General features: G+C 43.9%; 1 pseudogene; it reads left to right on the top strand.

The window, feature by feature from the left end:
* Positions 1 to 2,665: 2,665 nt before the first annotated feature.
* LOC129041494 (phosphorylase b kinase gamma catalytic chain, skeletal muscle/heart isoform-like) lies at positions 2,666 to 3,888 on the top strand (annotated as a pseudogene).
* The last annotated feature ends 5,736 nt before the right edge of the window (positions 3,889 to 9,624 follow it).

The raw sequence follows: 9,624 nt of genomic DNA, 5'->3' as shown, positions 1-9,624 counted from the left end.
CCTCCACCTCCCAGGTTCATGCCATTCTCCTGCCTCAGCCTCCCGAGCAGCTGGGACTACAGGTGCCCACCACCACGCCCAGCTACTTTTTTGTATTTTTAGTAGAGATGGGGTTTCACTGTGTTAGCCAGGATGGTCTTGATCTCCTGACCTCGTGATCCACCTGCCTCGGCCTCCCAAAGTGCCGGGATTACAGGCATGAGCCACTGCACCCCGCCGATCTTTGAAATTATTTAAGTGAAATTCCTTTGGAAAATTTTGCACATAGTGACCTACTAACCACTGGAGCAAAAATATGTAAATCTACTTGTTTAATGTGTTCTTTAGGAAAGACCACCACCCGTAATTTAAAGGAAACATGATTGTCTTTTATTACACTCCAAATGTGGGTCACGTGTAATGCAGCAACGTAGAACCTGACTAGGCCATCCTTCTGTGGCGGCTCTAATCTTATTGGTCACATGAAGGGGTGTGGCTTGCAAGAACTTTAACCTTAGAAAGACAACCCTAGAAGGAGCTAAATCTTTGGGGATTTAGTTTCACATTCAGGTTACGTTGTAGCCATTTTCTTTTTCTTGTTTTACTAGGCTTTTTCCATTACTTTGTCTGGGTTTTTAATTTTGCTGGTAGGTTTGTAAGCTTTACTACTATATGTGTGTGGGTAAGAGTTTCCTATTAAAAAGCAGACAGGCAATGATATAACTTAAATGGTTTTTCCAGCCATTTAATAAAAGGTTTTACTTGGAAAAAAATAGTAAATGTGAAGACAAAAAGTGATCTCCTTACATTTTCTATACTGTAAGCACAATTGTTTGTTTTGATTTTTTAAAAATTAATAAAGATGATTAGAAGTGAAGTGTTAGTTTAAAAATTCAAAATTTGAAAGATATTTTTACTGGTGAGAGACTTCAAAAAATTCATTTTAAATATGCATGAATGAACATTTTTTCACAGTATTTGAGTATATTTGGTCAGATTATTTTCACAAGGCTAAAAAACTTACAGTATCTTAGCTGTTAAATATTGCAGATTTCTTTTAGAAAGTACACACATTTAGCAGGTTTAGAACTTTGAACAGACTTTCACAAGACAATCGCACAGCATATTTATTTTCATAGTGATTTAGTGTAATTACAATAGTAATTTGGGAAATAAATTAGCTTTAGCAAATTTTACTGTAATTTTTTTTTATTTAGGGCACATACCTTAGTAATTTAATTGTGAAAGCTACGCTTTTGCCTTTAATTGAAGCTTTTAGCATGGTTTACTTTAAATGTGCTAAATCACTAAATTTTGTTCCTTTAGATATGATACAGTTGAAGGCATGTAAGGCGGGGGATTGTTTTTCCAAAGACATAGCAGTTTTACTATACAGGGATTTTTAATATTTAAATTTTGAATTTAAAAGAAGATTTTTTCTTTTTCTTTGAGATGGTGTCCTGCTCTGTCACCCAGGCTGGAGTTCAGTGACACGATATTGGTTCACTGCAACCTCTGCCTCCTGGGTTCAAGCAATTCTCCTGCCTCAGCCTACCAAGTAGCTGGGATTACAGGCATGCACCACCACGCCTAGCTAATTTTTGTATTTTTAGTAGAGACAGGGTTTCACTATGTTGGCCAGGCTGGTTTCGAACTCCTCATCTTGTGATCTGCCTGCCTTGGCCTCCCAAAGTGCTGGGATTACAGGTGTGAGCCACTGTGCCTGGCCTAAAAGAAGATTTTGAAACATCATTGCATGTTTTCTCTGCAGTCTCTTATTTTCCCCCTAGAGTTATTTAAATAATAATTTAGGTGGCAAAATTACTTGCTCCTTCCCAAGGATAAAGTAAAATAAACATTTTATAGATGAGTTATGTAAGTAGGAATAGATATTTAATTCTCTCTGATTTCTAATTTAATGTATTTACAATCACAGTTATATTGTTGAATAATATTAAGTTGCTTAAATACACATATTCAGTTACTTAAGTTTAGCAATTAAAAATCATTTTTAGATTATTTCTTTTCTAGAGCCTAAAAAAGATTTTTGTGGTGTTAGGGGACAGTGGGAATTATAGACTCCTTGAAAATCTAGCAAAAGTTTTGGACCCTTTCACCGGAAGAATACTGGCAAACACAAACACACATTTGGTATGCTGTTTCAGGGCAGTCACTGACACTGGGTGTGCTCAGGAGATCAGAAGCAACTATATTAAAAACACCTGCCATTAATATGAGGCATATATTATTAAGAAGGATCTCATCAACTTTTAACAAAAAAAAATATTTACACTTGAAAATGTATTTTGGCTGACTCCACTTTTTGTTTTGTTTTGTTTTGTTTTTTGAGACAGAGTCTCAGTCTGTCACCCAGGCTGGAGTGTGGTGGGGCGATCTTGGCTGACTGCAACCTCTGCTCACTGCAACCTCTGCCTCCCAGGTTCCAGCGATTCTCCTACCTCAGCCTCCTGAGTAGCTGGGACTACAGGCATGTGCCACCACACCCAGCTAATTTCTGTATTTTTAGTAGATACGGGGTTTTGCCATGTTGGCCAGGCTGGTCTCTAACTCCTGGCCTCAGGAGATCTGCCTGCCTCGGCCTCCCAAAGTGCTGAGATTATAGACATGAGCCACTGCGCCTGGCCTGGACTTCCTCTTCTGAGTGCCCTGCTGACCTGTCCTGATGATGACTGTTCCTGCAGAGGTCTGCAGAACCCCGTTACCTGGCCCTGAGATCATGGAGTGCTCCATGAATGAGGACCATCCTGGCTACGGAAGGAGGGGACATGTGAGTGCGCCGGAAGGAGGATCACCCGCCTGGGCTGGGCGAGGGAGGAAGCAGGCAGGGCTGGGTCGGTGCCCCTGGCACTGGGTAAGTGGCCCTGGGCCCTCTCACTTCCAGGTGGAGCACTGGCGTCATCATGTACGTGCTGCTGGCTGGCTCCCCACCCTTCTGGCACCGGAAGCAGATGCTGATGCTGAGGATGATCATGAGTGGCAACTACCAGTTTGGCTCACCCCAGTAGGATGATTACTCGGACACCGTGAAGGACCTGGTGAGAGGCGAGGCCGACTGGCTCCTGGGCTCGGCCGCAATGCCAGGCTCCCTTGCCCAGGGAGGCCCCGCCTCTCCTGACGTGCTGGAGGGGACCTGCCTTAACGTTCTCAGGTACCCTCTCCTCCCCTTCCAGGCCTCCCGATTCCTGTTGGTGCAACCCCAGAGCTGCTGCACAGCAGAAGAGACCTTGGCACACCCCTTCTTCCAGCAGTACGTGGTGGAGGAAGTGCGGCACTTCAGCCTCCAGGGGAAGTTCAAGGTACGAAGCCTCCTGACCCAGGCCCTGCAGCAGTTGTCGCCAGCTCCCCAAGTGCAAACCTCTAAGCCGTCTCCTCTCTCAGGGGTCCTTATACCCCGCGGGTTTCCAGAGTACCCACCCCTCCCCTCCCAGCCGCCCTGTGATGGCTTCAGAGATGGCAGGTGTCAGCCCACTGGCTCCATCCCTGAGGATGCTGGCCAAGTGGGAAGTGGGGGACACTAGGAGGGCCCCGCAGAAGCCACCCAAGGCTTCGTGGCAAAGGAGCCCAGAGAGTCCTGTGCTGGAGGGGCAGGGTCTAGCAGGGCGGGGGCTGCAGCCCAGCTTCTCCGCCTGGCCCTGCAGGTGATCGCTCTGACTGTGCTGGCTTCAGTGCGGATCTACTACCAGTACCACCGGGTGAACCCGGTAACCCGGGAGATCGTCATCCGAGACCCACCCCTACACCCTCCAGCCTCTGTGCCGGCTCATTGATGCCTACGCTTTCCGAATCTATGGCCCCTGGGTGAAGAAGGGGCAGCAGCAGAACTGGGCAGCCCTTTTCAAGAACACACGCAAGGCCGTGCTGCTCTCCCTGGCCGAGGAGGACTACTGAGGGGCTGGCCAGTCAGGAAGGGCTGGGGGGCAGGTGGGGAGGTGAAGCCATGGAAATACAAGTCAAAGGGGTAAGATGCATGCAGGCCTCTGCAGAAGGAGCGCTTGGCCCTGGCCAGGAACCCCTGGAGCTGAGGCCACGATCCCCTCTCGAAGGCTGTGCACAAGGGAAGCGGGTGTTCCCACCACACAGCAATACCTGCAGGCTGGGGCAGGCCCTGGGTTGGCAGAGATCACACGTGGCCTGAGAACCAGGAACCCCCTGCTCCTCCACTTCCTAGATGAGCCGCCATCTCCGTTTTTCTTTAGGGGAGGCCCAGAGTTACTGACACTCGGGCCCTCTGCCTTTAGGGTCCCAGGGTGAAGATGAAAGACACAGAAATGTCTGAGGTACACAATCACAGGAGATTTTTTTTGACCCCATGACATCCAGTGACAGTGTGGGAGCAGGCTACTCTCCAGGGACATGTTTCTGGAGGCATATGGAGAAGGGGGCCCAGGTGAGGTGGCTCACACCTGTAATCTCAGCACTTTGGGAGGTCGAGGTGGGACAATTGCTTGAGGCCAGGAGTTCGAGACCAGCCTGGGCAACATAGTGAGATCCCATCACTACAGAAATTCAAAAAATTAGCCAGGCATGGTGGTGCATACCTGTAGTCCCAACTACTCAGGAGGCTGAGGTGGGAGAATTGCTTGAGCCCAGGAGCTCAAGGCTGCAGTGAGCTGTGATCACCACTGCACTCTAGCCTGGGCAACAGAGCAAGACCCTGTCTCAAAAAAAAAAAAAAAAGAAAAGAAAAAAAAATGGAAGGGGAAGCTTCTGATATTTGTCTTTCTGGAGTACTGTTTGCTTTGTGATTTCCACAATGCACTGCTTCACCTAGTACATAATTTGTTCTCCCAGACCCTTTTAGGACTGAACTGTGCTTTAGATAGTTACATGCCTGCCTGCTACACAGTGGAAACTAGTTTTCTTCAGAGGGACACGAAATGACAGATGAGACCATGAAGAAAGCATTCTCCTTCACAGCAACTAGCTAGGAAAGTGAACATATAAGTGATCCTCCTGCCTCAACCTCCCTCCTGGCTGGGACTACAAGCGTGTGCTACCATGAAGAGCTAATTTTTTTTTTTAATTTTTAGTAGAGATGCAGTCTGTGTTGCCCAGGATGGTCTTACTCCTGCACTCAAGTGATCCTCCCACCTCAGCCTCCCAAATTGTTGGAATTACAGGTGTGAGCCACTGCATCCAGCCATTCATTACATATCTAAAAACAATCATCAGAGGTAGATGTAATAGGTGTTATTGTTATTAACTCCATTTAACAGATGAAAAACACTGAAGCAAATAGAAGTGAAAAATTGGGCTTTTAAAATGGATTTTTAGCCGGGCGTGGTGGCTCATGCCCAAAAGTGGTAAAGATTGAGAAATAATTAGCATTAATTCATCAACAAAATTCTAAGTATTTTGATTGTTAATACTTTCAGCTTGATCCCAGTGCAAGAAAACAATCTGAAATGGGAAAAAATATTTATTTATTTTGTAAAAGTTCACTACTATATGGATTTTTTTTTTGAAACAGAGTCTCACTCTGTACCCAGGCTGGAATGCAGTGGCGCAATCTCAGCTCACGGCAAGCTCAGCCTCCCTAGTTCACGCCATTCTCCTGCTTCAGCCTCCCAAGTAGCTGGGACTACAGGCACTCATCAGTCACCATGCCTGGCTAATTTTTTGTATTTTTAGTAAAGATGGGGTTTCACCGTGTTAGCCAGGATGGTCTCGATCTCCTGACCTCATGATCCAGCTGCCTCAGCCTCCCAAAGTGCTGGGATTACAGGTATAATCCCACCTGTAAAGCCACCATGCCTGGGCCATTATATGGAAAAGTTTCAAGAAACTGAAATATTCAACAATAAAAAATTAATTGGTAAGTTATGTTGATTTACCTAAAGGAATATTGTGTAGGCATTTTTAAAAACTTTATAAATTTCTAATTATAAGAGAAGATAGTAATGATATACTAAGTGAAAAAAATAAAAATTTGCTTCATTTAACCTCAACTGTTAAGTTTTCTTTCTTTCTTTTTCTTTCTCTCTCTCTCTCTTTCCCTCCCTCCCTCTCTCTTTCTTTCTTTCTTCTTTCTCTTTTTTTTTGATGGAGTCTTTCTCTGTATCCCAGGCTGGAGTGCAGTGGTGCGATCTTGGCTCACTGCAACCTCTGCCTCCTGGGTTCAAGTGATTCTCCTGCCTCAGCCTGGCAAGTAGCTAGGACTACAGGCACATGCCACCAAGCCCAGCTAATTTTTGCTGTTGTTGTATTTTTAGTAGAGACGGGGTTTCACCATGTTTGTCAGGCTGCTCTCCAACTCCTGACCTCAATCTGAAATGGGAACAAAGATTTATTTATTTTTTTAAAGTTTGCTACCATATGGATTACAGGTGTGAAACACTGTACCCAGCCTTGTTTTTTTTTTTTTTGAAATGAAGTCTCGCTCTGTCACCCAGGCTGATGGTCCACCTGCCTAGGCCTCAGATGATCCACCTGCCTAGGCCTCCCAAAGTGCTGGGATTACAGGCATGAGCCACTGCGCCCAGCCTCTTTTTTTTTTCTTTTTTTTTTAAATAGAGATGGGGTTTTGTTATGTTGACTAGGCTGGTCTCGACCTCCTGACCTCAAGCAATCCTCCCATCTTGGCCTACCAAAGTACTGGGTTAACAGGTGTGAGTTACTGTGCCAGCCCTCAACTGTTTTTTTTAAATGCAGAAAAATTACTGGAAAGGCTGCAGTGAGCCACGATCACACCACTGCAGTTTAGGAGTGTGAGACCTTCCTAGGTAACAGGGTGAATCCCCACCTCTACAAAAAGTACAATTTTTTTTTTGTAGATGGAGTCTCACTCTGTCATCCAGGCTGGAGTGCACGGTGTCATCTTGGCTCACTGCAACCTCCGCCTCCTGGGTTCAAGTGATTCTCCTGCCTCAGCCTCCTGAGTAGCTGGGATTACAGGCACCTGCCACCTTGCCCAGCTAATTTTTGTATTTTTAGTAGAGACAGGGTTTCACCATGTTGGCCAGGCTGGTCTTGAACCTCACCTCAGGTGACCCACCTGCCTCGGCCTCCCAAAGTGCTGAGATTACAGGCATGAGCCATTGGCCTCTACCCTTCTCTTTACTAGAGCAAAGGAATATTTCCATTTCTAGTTACCTAGTTACTCAGTAGGTCAGGGAAGACAGAAACTACTTTTAATATTCTTTTGCTGCTTGAAGAATTAACTCAATCACATGCCCTGACCAATTCACATGGAATTAAACTCCTTGGTCTAGCAAATGGTGTTTATTTCACTAGGGGGAGGAGAAACCTTTATGAAGTAGGTCTACAGTGGAGCCAACCTTATCTGCTGCTATAATTTTGCCCCAGTTTTTAAAGGCCTCATTAAAGAGATCGAGGCCACGATTCCACAGGGATTTATAAACCCATCAGGGACATGTTAGGGAATGAGATAATGAAGACAACACACTATTTGGTGAGTTATCACCGGAGCCACACTGTATTTGGCTGTGAGCGCTGTATATCATGGCTTAATTAGAAACACCCGTTAATCAGGGTCCAGGCTGACATTTTTATCTTGCACCCACACTTCTAAATTATTCCTCAAATGGAATATGTCATAGCAGCCAAGATATCCAACCTTGACATTACATGCATGGGCCCAACCAGCCAATAGGCCTGGAAGAAAATCAGACAGTAGCATCCTGGGACATTCTCTTATTTATTTAACGTGTGTTCATTCATTCCCCAGAGTGTTGTTGGAATCAATTAAAGATAAAAGACACAAAGCCATGCCATGAAGAATAAATGAGATAGATAGATTGATCGATAGATAGATGATAGAAATAGATAGATGATAGATAGATAGATATGTATGTATAGATGGAGAGAGAAACGGATAGGCATAGAGAGACAAATAGATAAGTGGAAGATAGATAATGTATAGATGGAGAAAGAAACAGATGAATAGGAATAGATAGATGGATAGATAGATGATAGATACATAGATACAGAGGAATAGATGGATACATAGATGATAAATATAGATGTGTATAGATGGAGAGAGAAAAATGGATGGATAGATATATGGATAGATGGATAGGGAGAGATACATAGATATAGATCAATAGATGGATACATGATAAATAGATATGTATAGATGGAGAGAAACGAATAGATGGATAGGGATAAATAGAAGTAGATGGATACAGAGATGGATAGACAAGCAGACAGATACAGACGTGAAAAACACATATATGTATATGTGTAGTTATAAATATGTATATATGTAGTAATAAATATGTATATATGTATTTATACACGTGTGTGTGTGTGTGTATGAACTCTCCATGCATCCCGGGTTGTCAGAGACAAGAGGGAGCCCAGCAGAAAGTACCTGCTGAGGGAGACATGAAAACTCTGAATTTTGAATGTGTTCCCCACACCACGCAGATTCATAGCACAGCATAAAACATTTGGCATTTGGAAGCATTTTGTGCTTTTCTGTTGGTTTTGGGTTAAATTCTGTTTGTAGTTCTATGTATTTAGGGGGTGCAAGTGCAGGTTTCTTAGGGAATATATTGTGGAGTGATGAAGTCTGGGCTTTTCATGTACCCATCGCCCAAAGAGTGAACATTATACCCAATAGGTACTTTTTCAGTCCTCACCCCCTACCAGCCTCCCACCTTTCATAGTCTCCAATGTCTATTATTCCCTCTGTATGACCATGTGTATGCATTGATTAGCTCCCACTTACAAGTGAGACTGTGTGGTATTTGGCTTTCTGTTCCTGAGTTATTTCACCTAGGATTATGGCCTCCAGTTCCATTCACATTGCTACAAAAGACATGATTTTATTTCATTCTTTTTAATGGCTGAGTAGTATTTCATGGTGTCTATATAGCACATTTTTAAAATCCAATCTTCCCTTGATGGGCACTTAGGTGGATTCCACATCTTTGCTATTGTGAATAATGCTGCGATAAACATACAAGTGCAGGTGTCTTTTTGATATCTTTGTTTTTAGAGGCATTTTGAAGCATGAGTGGAGTGTGGGAAGGCAGAGATCCATCCATGAGAAGGGCATGTCAGGCAAAAAGAATGGCTTGGACAAAGGGGTGACAGTGTAGAAATATATGGTGTGAATGAGGATAAAACACAACAAGCCCCATTTGGCTTGAGCAAAAAATACTGCAGGAGAGAGAACTGGATGCAGTTATGGCATGAATCAGAAATAATTTCAACTTCCTAAAGGGAAGCTGTGAAACTTGATTTTCATCATATCTGGGAAGTGAATAAAGCCCAGAAAGTTTAAGGTATCAGTTTGAAAAATTTGAGTGTTACGGTTCATGCCACTGGGCCTCTGGGGATTGTGTTGAATAAATATTTAGAAATAGTGTTTTATGAGTATTGCTGTTAATTAAGTATTAAGGAGTAATCGTGTAATTGCCTGATGGCTTCTTATCCCCCACTGCACAGATAGAGCCAATTTACTGAGACAGAAGTATTGTAATAAAGCTTTTAATAAACACAGAGCCAGCTAAGCAGGAGATAGGAGTTTATTACTCAAATCAGTCTCCCTGAAAGCTTGGAAGCTAGGGTTTTCATGGATAATTTGGCCGGGAAGGGCTAAGCAATGGGTAGTGCTTATTGGTTGAAGATAAAATCATAGGGGTGTGGAAAACAGTC

Source organism: Pongo pygmaeus, chromosome 6 (assembly GCF_028885625.2).
Source record: "Pongo pygmaeus isolate AG05252 chromosome 6, NHGRI_mPonPyg2-v2.0_pri, whole genome shotgun sequence".
NCBI classification, from domain to species: domain Eukaryota; kingdom Metazoa; phylum Chordata; class Mammalia; order Primates; family Hominidae; genus Pongo; species Pongo pygmaeus.
This window is presented reverse-complemented; position numbering and strand designations above follow the sequence as displayed.